The sequence below is a fragment of the Ovis aries genome, chromosome 2 (assembly GCF_016772045.2).
Source record: "Ovis aries strain OAR_USU_Benz2616 breed Rambouillet chromosome 2, ARS-UI_Ramb_v3.0, whole genome shotgun sequence".
NCBI classification, from domain to species: Eukaryota; Metazoa; Chordata; class Mammalia; order Artiodactyla; family Bovidae; genus Ovis; species Ovis aries.
In genome coordinates, this window is record NC_056055.1 from 115,322,335 (window position 1) to 115,332,817 (window position 10,483).

Genomic DNA, 10,483 nt, shown 5'->3' on the forward strand with positions numbered 1-10,483 from the left:
GAGCCTCAAGGTCAAGTGCCAAGCCTTCCCTCATGGTGGTTCAACAGGACTGAAGCAGCCCAATCCAGCCAGCCCACCTGTCACAGACAACTATCACAGTTGTCAAGAGTGCAACTGGATGTGGCAAGTAGGTCTGAGAATTTCATGGTTGACACAGGGTCTACATACTCTGTCTTGACCTCCTACTCTGGACCCTTCTCCTCCCAAACCTGTACCATTTTGGATGCTACAGGAAAAACAATTACAAAAAGATTCACCTGAGCATTTCTTTGTTGCTTGGATGGACAAATATTTTCCCACCAGTTTCTGGGGGTCCCTGAGTGTCCTACTCCCTTATTGGGAAGAGATCTTTCCCTACCTTTGAAATCTTGCAGCTATTGCAGTCCTGATAGAAGATGCTTTAAAACTCTCTCTTGGGAGCAAAGTAACTATTTTTGCCAGCCATCAAGTGAAACAACTCCTGAATGGGAGAGGCCATTTATGGTTGTCTGATCAAAGAATCCTCAGATACCAAGCAGTGCTGATGGAAAATTCAGGCATGGCTATATCCCCTTGTGAGGTTCTTAACTGAACCACCCTCCTGCCTACCCCCAAGGGCTCTCTCCCCTTTCACTCTTGCCTAGAAACCTTGGACCACTGGACAAAACCCAAAGAGGGATTGTCAGAAGATCGTCTGACCAATCCTGAGGAAATCTGGTACACTAATGGAAGCAGCTTTGTCTTGGATGGAAAAAGAAGAGCTGGACATGCACTAGTCTCCAATTTTGAGACCATAAAGACTAAACCTTTGCCACAAGTTACTTCAGCCCAGTTGGCTGAGCTCATAGCCCTGACTCGAGCTTTAGAGCTGGGATAAAGAAAAAGGGTAGCCATTTGCACTGACTCCAAATATGCCTTTATGGTGCTACATGTACATGCTGCTATTTGGAAAGAAAGAGGCCGCTTGACCACCCGAGGGTCCCCAGTCAAATTTGGTGATCAAATCCTTAGGTTCTTGGAGGTAGTCCATCTGCTGTCTGAGATTTCAGTCTCCTATTGTAAAGGACACCAAAAAGGGAGTACAGAAGTGGCATGAGGGAACCAAACAGCCAATCAGGCAGCTGTGACTAACATTACAGAACAATGATTTAATAGGTTTCGTTACTGAAACCTTAGTTTCACAGACTAATTTGCCAGAAATTCCTTCATATACTGAAGGGGAGACTCTTAAAGCTAAGAGTGATGGCTTTCAAGAAGATCATAGGGGGGTGATTCTGAAAGGAGGGACTCCTTTTTCTACCTGGGAACCTCCAATGGAAGTAGGTTAATTCCTTTTATGCCACCACTCATTTAGGGGAGAAGGCCTTCCAAAGATTACTAGAAAGGTCCTTCAGAGGAACAAGCTTCCAAACAACTATAAGGCAAGTGGTCTCTTCTTCTCCCACTTGTAATTAAACAACCTCCAAGGAGCTCAATGCCCCAACTGGCCCAGTCTGTCCAATGGCGTGGGACCTACCTAGGAGAGGGTTGGCAGATGAACTTCACCCAGATGCCAGTTTCTCAAGGGTATAAATACCTATTAGTCATGATAGATACATTCACAGGATGGATTGAAGGCCTTCCCACCCAGACTGAAAGGGCTGACAAGGTTGTAAAAAACTGCTCCACGAACTCATTCTGAGATTTGGTCTGCCTAGGTCATTACAAAGTGACAATGGGACATCATTTACTTCTAAGGCCACCTAAGGGGTCTCTAAAGAATTGGGCATTCCTTATTATCTCCATTGTGCATGTAGGCCTCAGTCTCCAGGAAAAGTAGAAAGAGCCAATCAATTCTTAAAATCACCAATAAAAAAGATGACCCAGGAGACCTCCCTGGGATGGAAGGAGCTTTACCAATAGCTCTCCTCCTCACCCGCATTGCCCCTAAGGAAGAGGTTGGTCTTAGTCCTGATGAGATGCTATATGGGAGACCTTTGCTTATGACAATGACCTCTTCCTAGATCCAGAAGCTCAGACTGTCCAGTCTTATGCCATGGCCATTTGTCAATTCCAACAAGATATACACTTGTGGGATGTCAAACAGGACCAAAAAGATTCTAAAGAGCCACCACTATATACTTCAGGGACTCAAGTCCTAATTAAAGTAGGGAAAGATGGGTCCCAAAAGGCTCAACTCCAGCCCACATGGAAGGGCCCCTACCCTGTAATATTTTCTACACCCACAGCAGTCAAGGTACCAGGACACGATTCCTGGATTCACTACTCACGAGTCAAGCTGTGGAAGAAAACAGAAGAGGACACTCAATACACCTGTGAGCCCCTGGGAGATCTCAGATACCTATACAGGACTACAAATGAGTGTCATTCTAATGAACACCACCAAAATTAAGTTTCTGGGGGTAAGATTTCTCAGGATAGCTCTAAAGAGCCAGCACAGCTTTGCAGGGGTTGTACTCCAAAACAAACAGGAGATAGATCTTCTGATCTCTGAACAAGGAGGGACTTGAGCCATCTTGAATGAGACATGCTATTTCTGGGTCAATACCTCCAGTTAAGTTAAAGAAAATCTCACAGTCTTCAAGAAAAACATTCAGATCTCATAGGATTTTAAAGAAAAAGCTGGAGAGTTCTTGGGGTGGCTACAATCTCTGTTTAGGGGATCCTTCTCCTGGCGAGGGGGAATTTGGAGTTAGCTAATGCCCCTACTAATATCTGTTATCACCATATTTATTACTCCATGTATTATCAATTGTCTAACCCATTTTGTCTCTGCCCAGGTCAACAAGCTACAACATGCAGTGTCAATTCAACAAGGATATATAAAACTACACGCAACCACAGAAAATATCACTCACCCTTAGACGGACACCACTGTAAGGACTCTGAGGCTTGAGAATAGTAAGAAGGGGAGGCCCAATGCCCCTTGCTGTCCCAGCTCAGCAGGAAGTAGCCAGAGAGAACTCAACACTGCTATTCTGAAAAAAATTGGGCCTCTTGAGTGGGGAATGTTAGGTAGTTAGAATAGGAAAAAGGAGTCCAGAATGGCAGTGGCTAAATGACAAAGCAGAATAAAGCCCATGAAAATAGGAAGATCTGAGGACTGGAGTGAGAACTTCAGGTGAAACGAACAGCCCTCCTGGTTAGCCCAATTTACATAGGGCAGGGTCAGGGGGAGGAGAAAAAACATAAAAAGAGGAGCCAAATTGAGCTTTTCTCTTTTCTCTTTGCTTCTTTGGGTCGGCCTTCCCTCACGACTCAAGGATGTGTTGTCCTTTGCTTGCCAAATAAAACTGAGCTGTAACACTAGTACACCATTTAAACAGCTATACCAGAGCTGTAACACTGGTCTGCCACTCCACATTTTTGCTGTGATGAGACAGAACTGGAGAAATTACACACTTCTCCAACAGATATATGTAAACATTTAGCTGATTCACACAACACAACATTGCAAAGCAAATATATGCAAATAAAAATTAATTTAAAAAAGTTTGGTTATTTTCTTCATTCCTTACACTTCCCTAGAGGAACCGTGCATGCTTAAATAATCTCAGAATGTTTCTAATGGTTACAGATATCAATTGGTGATTCCCAGTTGTCAGAAGGTAAATTTCCAGCCTCTGAGGGAGACTGACCACATGGACAAATAATAAGCTCCATTCATCAATGAAGACTTGAGAAATTCAGTTCATGGCTGTTTCTTTCTTCTCTATATCTCTTGATCATACCACCTACACTTTATGTTGGTGTTTGTGCAACAAAATTTCACTGAGTAATGTGTTGGCCAGTGTTTATAATGTACAGTGGCCTACGATCTCTCTTGTTCACAGCTGTATTGAAGAAGGCAAAACCCCCACTTTCAAGGAGGACTATGTAAGTAAGATCAGAAAAGCAAAAACTAATATTTTCCATTTTGGCAAAAATAATTTATAACAAAGGAGTTAAGATTAAAAAAAAAACATGAAAAAGAAATAAATGAATGGTAGGAGACACTGTAAATTTAAGTGGGCTTTAAAGGTTTTGTGTTCTAGGGATGAGGGACAGTACAATATCACAGGAACTTCATAGGTCATGATAAGTGGAGCCCATTTTCTGCTCATGAGGTCCTGGCATAAGAATTTAAGCCTTCTGAGTTTCATTTCCCTTGTTTATAAATTGGAGACTGTGATAACTGAGATCTAACATTTGTCAGGTTATTTATGTGGCTCCTGGCACGTAGTACACACTAAGTAGACAGTAAGCAATGAGAAATAGCTCTGTGCTTCTAGGCACTGAGTCAGCAACTAAGCCATTGTGACTGGGGGAACAATTTGGCCATTTAGAGACTGACAATAGATTTAATGGCCATGTAAATAATGGATGCCTCAGAATACCTACTGTACAGTAGAATTATGCTTATCCTACAACCAACATCATAAAGTAACAGTATGGAGTAGTTGTTGCATTGCAAATAGTTGTTTAGACATGGACATCCTATCTAAACATAATTTAAAATAAAGTAGAAAAATACATTTTTAAAAAATTGTAGTACAGTTGATTTATACTGCTGTGTCAGTCTCTGCTGCACAGCAATGTGAATCAGCCACACATATACATATATTCCCTCTTTTTTAGATACATTCTTTAAAAGAAATTTTTGATGAAATATCAATTGTTGTAAATTCTTGCTTGACTTTATCTTAAATTTGATTTTAAATTTTGACAGCTGTTCATCTAGTTTTTAGCAATTTATTTTTTCTAGTACATTGTTCCTAGTATTGTTCTGAAGAATGTAATTTTCAGTGTGGTAATTTTTTTTTTTGTCCACAAAATTACATGCAATTTTTTCAAAATTGTGTTTTATGGAAAAATATGTCAGCCCAAATATGTCAGTAGGAATTACCTCATAGCTTCCTCTATGAGCAGTTTCTTTAAAGAAACTTTTTTTTTTTAAATGTAAATTTATTTATTTTAATTGGAGGATGATTACTTTACAATATTGTATTGGTTTTGCCATACATCAACATGAATCTGCCACAGGTATGCGTGTGTTCCCCAGCCTGAACCCCCCTCTCACCTCCCTCTCTGTACCATCCCTCTGGGTCATCCCAGTGCACCAGTCCCAAGCATCCTATGACAAAACTTACTCATGTTATCTGTATGATTTTTTGAAAATTTTGCTAAATTTAGACACTGTGAAATCATGGGCTTTCTTGATTTTATTTTATTACAATTTAGAGTATAAGTTTATGCAATAAAAACAGTTGAAATATTGAAAGTGAAAGTGAAGTCGCTCAGTCATGTCCGACTCTTTGCGACCCCACAGACTGTAGCCTACCAGGCTCCTCCCTCCATGGGATTCTCCAGGCAAGTGTACTGGAGTGGGTTGCTATTTCCTTCTCCAGGGGATCTTCCTGACCCAGGGATCAAACCCAGGTCTCCCGCATTCCAGGCAGACAGTTTAACCTCTGAGCCACCAGGGAAGCTATTACAGAGTACAATTTATCATTTTATATAAAACCTCATATAGAATTTGAGCTTTTGATTGCTTATTTTGTTAAGCTCATGTTTGAAGGGAACACATTTCAATGGATTCCTGTTTGTTTCCAATAATTAAATTTTGATAAAAGACTCAAAGCAAATTTGTGTGTATGTGTATTTCTTTGAATATTTTGATCTAAATGCAACTAAACTTTCATGGACTCATTTGAAGAAAGGTGTAGTATCACTCAGCCATTTATGCTGGTTCACAAAGTAGTTCTTTGAAGTTTCAAATACTTCTAATATCAGCTTGATATTAGAGGAGTAATCTGGTGATTTTTTGTTTTCCATGTCAGTTTTATTATAATCATTTTGAAATCCATCTTTCTATGTATGTATAAAAATATTTTAAATGTGAAAACTGTGTTTCCTATTTGAATAAAATAGTGCAGCTTTCTGGAATGCAATTATCAATTATATGTAGATTACAATTTATTCCAAATATATTCTGCTACACTTTTTTAATTTATTAAGAATGTTTTTTTTGTACCACATACTGTGTGCTACTAAAATTTTTTAATCATATAGTCATTGCAAAACAATAATTTCATTTTCAGCATTGAACCTTTAAACTGATTTATAATAACAGTCATAATAATGTCAAATGTTTCACCTTTGATGAATGAACTTACAAAAGCTTGATGTTGATTCCCTAGATTGATGAGAAAATAAAACCATTATTGAAATGAAATAATTTCTACTTGAGGCATCTAAGGGCAGTGTGTAAACCTGGCATCATTTCGTTGTGTGTGATGTTCTTTTTTGCTGATGAAGTCAACTATCACTTTGTGTTTTGTAACTACATATCAATCACTTCATTAAAACAAAAGAAATACATTCTAGAACATATCTGTGGATGTAAAAAAAAAGTCATGCTAATTAAGAGTTTGGGATTTACATGTACACACTACTAAATATGGGCTTCACTAGTAGCACAGATGGTAAAGAGTCTGCCTGCAATGCATGAGACCGGGGTTCAATCTCTGGGTTGGGAAGATCCCCCGGAGAAAGGAATGACAACCCACTCCAGTATTCTTGCCTAGAAAATTCCATGGACAGACCGTGGGTCGCAAAAAGTCAGACACTACTGAGCACTAAATAACAACTACTATATATAAAATAGATAGCCAATAAGGACCTACTGTATAGCACAGGGAATTATACTCAATATCTTGTTTTAATAATAATTTGCAAGGGAAGAGAATCTGAAGGGAATATACATATTCTGAATTGCTGTGCTGTACTACTTGAAACTAATATGATGATATACTTGCAAATCAAGTATACTTTAATATGAAATTAAATGAAAACAAAGAAACCAGCTATATAAAAATACAGTTATACTTAACATTAAAAAAAAGAAAAATCATGCATCACAGATAGAGTGGTACATCCTGCAGTCATGGGATTTAGTCATCATCACATGGCAGTGTTAAAACACACACACACACTTTTTCGCAACGGGTTTGCTGCCAGGACACAGGTGTCGTGAAAACCACCATTAAACCTAAGCCAAAATGGGAAAGGAGAAGACCCACATCAACATCGTTGTCATTGGGCACGTAGATTCAGGGAAGTCTACCACGACTGGCCATCTGATCTACAAATGTGGCGGGATCGACAAGAGAACAATTAAAAAGTTCAAGAAGGAGGCTGCTGAGATGGGAAAGGGCTCCTTCAAATATGCCTGGGTCTTGGACAAACTGAAAGCTGAATGTGAGCGTGGTATTACCATTGATATCACCCTGTGGAAATTTGAGACCAGCACAAGTACTATGTTACCATCATTGATGCCCCAGGACACAGAGACTTCATCAAAAACATGATTACAGGCACATCCCAGGCTGACTGTGCTGTCCTGATTGTTGCTACTGGTGTTGGTGACTTTGAAGCCGGTATCTCCAAGAACGGGCAGACCCGTGAGCATGCCCTTCTGGCTTACACCCTGGATGTGAAACAACTAATTGTTGGCATTAACAAAATGGATTCTACTGAGCCACCCTATAGCCAGAAGAGATACGAGGAAATTGTTAAGGAAGTCAGCATCTACATTAAGAAAATTGGCTACAATCCCAACACAGTAGCATTTGTGCCAATTTCTGGCTGGAATGGTGACAACATGCTGGAGCCAAGTGCTAATATGCCATGGTTCAAGGGATGGAAGTCACCCATAAGGACGGCAATGCCAGTGGAACCACCCTGCTTGAAGCTCTGGATTGCATCCTGCCACCAACTCGCCCAACTGACAAACCCTTGCATTTGCCTCTCCAGGATGTCTATAAAATTGGTGGTATTGGTACTGTCCCTGTGGGTCGTGTGGAGACTGGTGTTCTCAAACCTGGCATGGTGGTCACCTTTGCTCCAGTCAATGTAACAACTGAAGTGAAGTCTGTAGAAATGCACCATGAAGCACTGAGTGAAGCCCTTCCTGGGGACAGTGTGGGCTTCAATGTCAAGAACGTGCCTGTCAAAGATGTCCATCGTGGCAATGTGGCTGGTGACAGCAAAAATGATCCACCCATGGAAGCTGCTGGCTACACAGCTCAGGTGATTATTTTGAACCATCCAGGCCAAATCAGTGCTGGATATGCACCTGTGCTGGATTGTCACACAGCTTACATTGCTTGCAAGTTTGCTGAGCTGAAGGAGAAGATTGATCTTCGTTCTGGGAAAAAGCTGGAAGATGGCCCTAAATTCTTGAAATCTGGTGACGCTGCCATCATTGATATGGTTCCTGGCAAGCCTATGTGTGTTGAGAGCTTCTCTGATTATCCTCCCCTGGGCCATTTTGCTGTGCGTGACATGAGACAGACAGTCGCTGTGGGTGTCATCAAAGCAGTGGACAAGAAGGCAGCTGGAGCTGGTAAGGTCACCAAGTCTGCCCAGAAAGCTCAGAGAGCTAAATGAATATTATCCCCAATACCTGCCACCCCAGTCTTAATCAGTGGTGGAAGAACGGTCTCAGAACTGTTTGTCTCAATTGGCCATTTAAGTTTAATAGTAAAAGACTGGTTAATGATAATAATGCATCGTAAAACCTTCAGAAGGAAAGGAGAATGTTTTTGTGGACCATATGTTTTGTGTGTGGCAGTTTAAGTTATTAGTTTTTAAAATCAGTACTTTTTAATGAAAACAACTTGACCAAAAATCTGTCACAGAATTTAAGACCCATTAAAAAAAGTTCAATGAGAAAAAATAAAAAAATAAAACACACACACACACAAGAATTTGAATTTTGGATTAAAAGTTGATCCCTTTCTTTTAAGTTTGGGGCTTTGATTTTCCAGGGTTCTCATGGTAAATGATGACATCTTGTGCAAATTAATGTGCATATCTATTACCAACTTCCTTCAGAAGGAGAAATTCAGTACTTAATTTTCAGTAAATTTAAATATGACTTTCTTTGAGCTTATTGCTACTGAAAGTGTTTATTAAAAAAATTTTTTTTTGAAAGTGTTACAGAATAATAAAGCAAGTAAATGGCTGCCTCACAAACACCGTAGCTGAGCCTTCAAGGTCCTGTGTGCATGTGCCACAGCTGGAGTCCTCAGCTTCACTCTCCCACATGTGTACATGGGGTGCTGCATTCCACAGCCTGGGCATGACTGACCATGGGCCCCTCTGGAGCAGGAGTGGTATCCTTGGATATTTCTACCACCCCAGTGGCCAGGAGCAATTAACTGTCCCTAAGGCCTTATGTTTGAGTGACCTTTCTCATGGGAGCAGAGACCTGGCATTCTATCCTTGAAAGGGAGATGTTTACACAAGACTTATCCCTATCACCTTTCAGTTGCTGGTGGAAAAGCTCTTTGCATGTTCATTGTAAATGCTACTTAACAGACCTTAGCAGAAGCTTGAGGTGTAAAATGGCAGTCTGAAAATTTATCTTGGATTATTTGAATACAACTACTAGTAATGAGGAGAAGGCAGTGGCACCCCACTCCAGTACTCTTGCCTGGAAAATCCTATGGATGGAGGAGCTTGGAAGGCTGCAGTCCATGGGGTTGCTGAGGGTCAGACACGACTGAGCGGCTTCATTTTCACTTTTCACTTTCATTCATTGGAGAAGGAAATGTTGGAGATTTCATTAATAAACCCAGAGCAAATGCTAATTTGGATGTGACTCCAGGACACTAATGGGCTGATGTTGGGCACCCTGCTTGTAGACAGCTGGACTTGCTTTTTATTTCTCGCTGTAATCAGATCATAAAATATATGAACAACTCAGCTGTGTCTCTTCACCCTCACCTCTGCTCAGAGGCCTTTCTGTCCCTTGGTTGTGTTCCAGGTTTCGAATTCTGGCCAGTAGGTCAGGCTCCTTGGCCTTGGAATTTCACCATGTTTGTGGCATCTACTAAAGATTCACATTTAATTAATTCACATTCATTAATTAAATTCACATTTAATTCTAAATTTCTGGGATGAATCTCCCTATTTTTGCACCATTTAATTGTTTCTGATTTTTCTACTCTTTTTTTTTTTTTTTTTTTTTGGAAAATTTTTTATCTGCAGAAGGCAGGGAAGAAACAAACTTTTGTCCTATTTCATGAGAAAGTTTTATGCACAGACTAGGTAACCATTTTTGTGAAAGCATCTTTGTGAATGCGGTTTTTCTGTATTCATAACATTGTTCAGTATGGAGTGACCATTGTGTTTCGGCACTGTCCATTGGACTTGTGACTCTTGATTCACGATCGAGGGAGTTGGAGATGAAAGGAGGGCAGGTAACATTCCCATATGACAAATGAGTGAATACGGAGTCAGGATGTGAACCCTGATACATGTGAAGTTCAAGGCTGCTCTCTATCCACTGTTATGGATGCATTCCCAGAAGTGTAATAACTAGATCAAACGACACAAATATTTTAAAGGTTCTTGGAACACATTTTCACCACATGTAAGCTCTTACAGACTCTCACAATTCAGGACACACTAGCGTGTGTGCTCCTTATGCCAGGAGGAATGTGGTGACCATATGCAG

At 40.4% G+C, this 10,483-nt stretch overlaps 1 pseudogene; it reads left to right on the plus strand.

The window, feature by feature from the left end:
- Window positions 1-6,952: 6,952 nt before the first annotated feature.
- LOC101106144 (elongation factor 1-alpha 1-like) lies at window positions 6,953-8,641 on the plus strand (annotated as a pseudogene).
- Window positions 8,642-10,483: the final 1,842 nt, after the last annotated feature.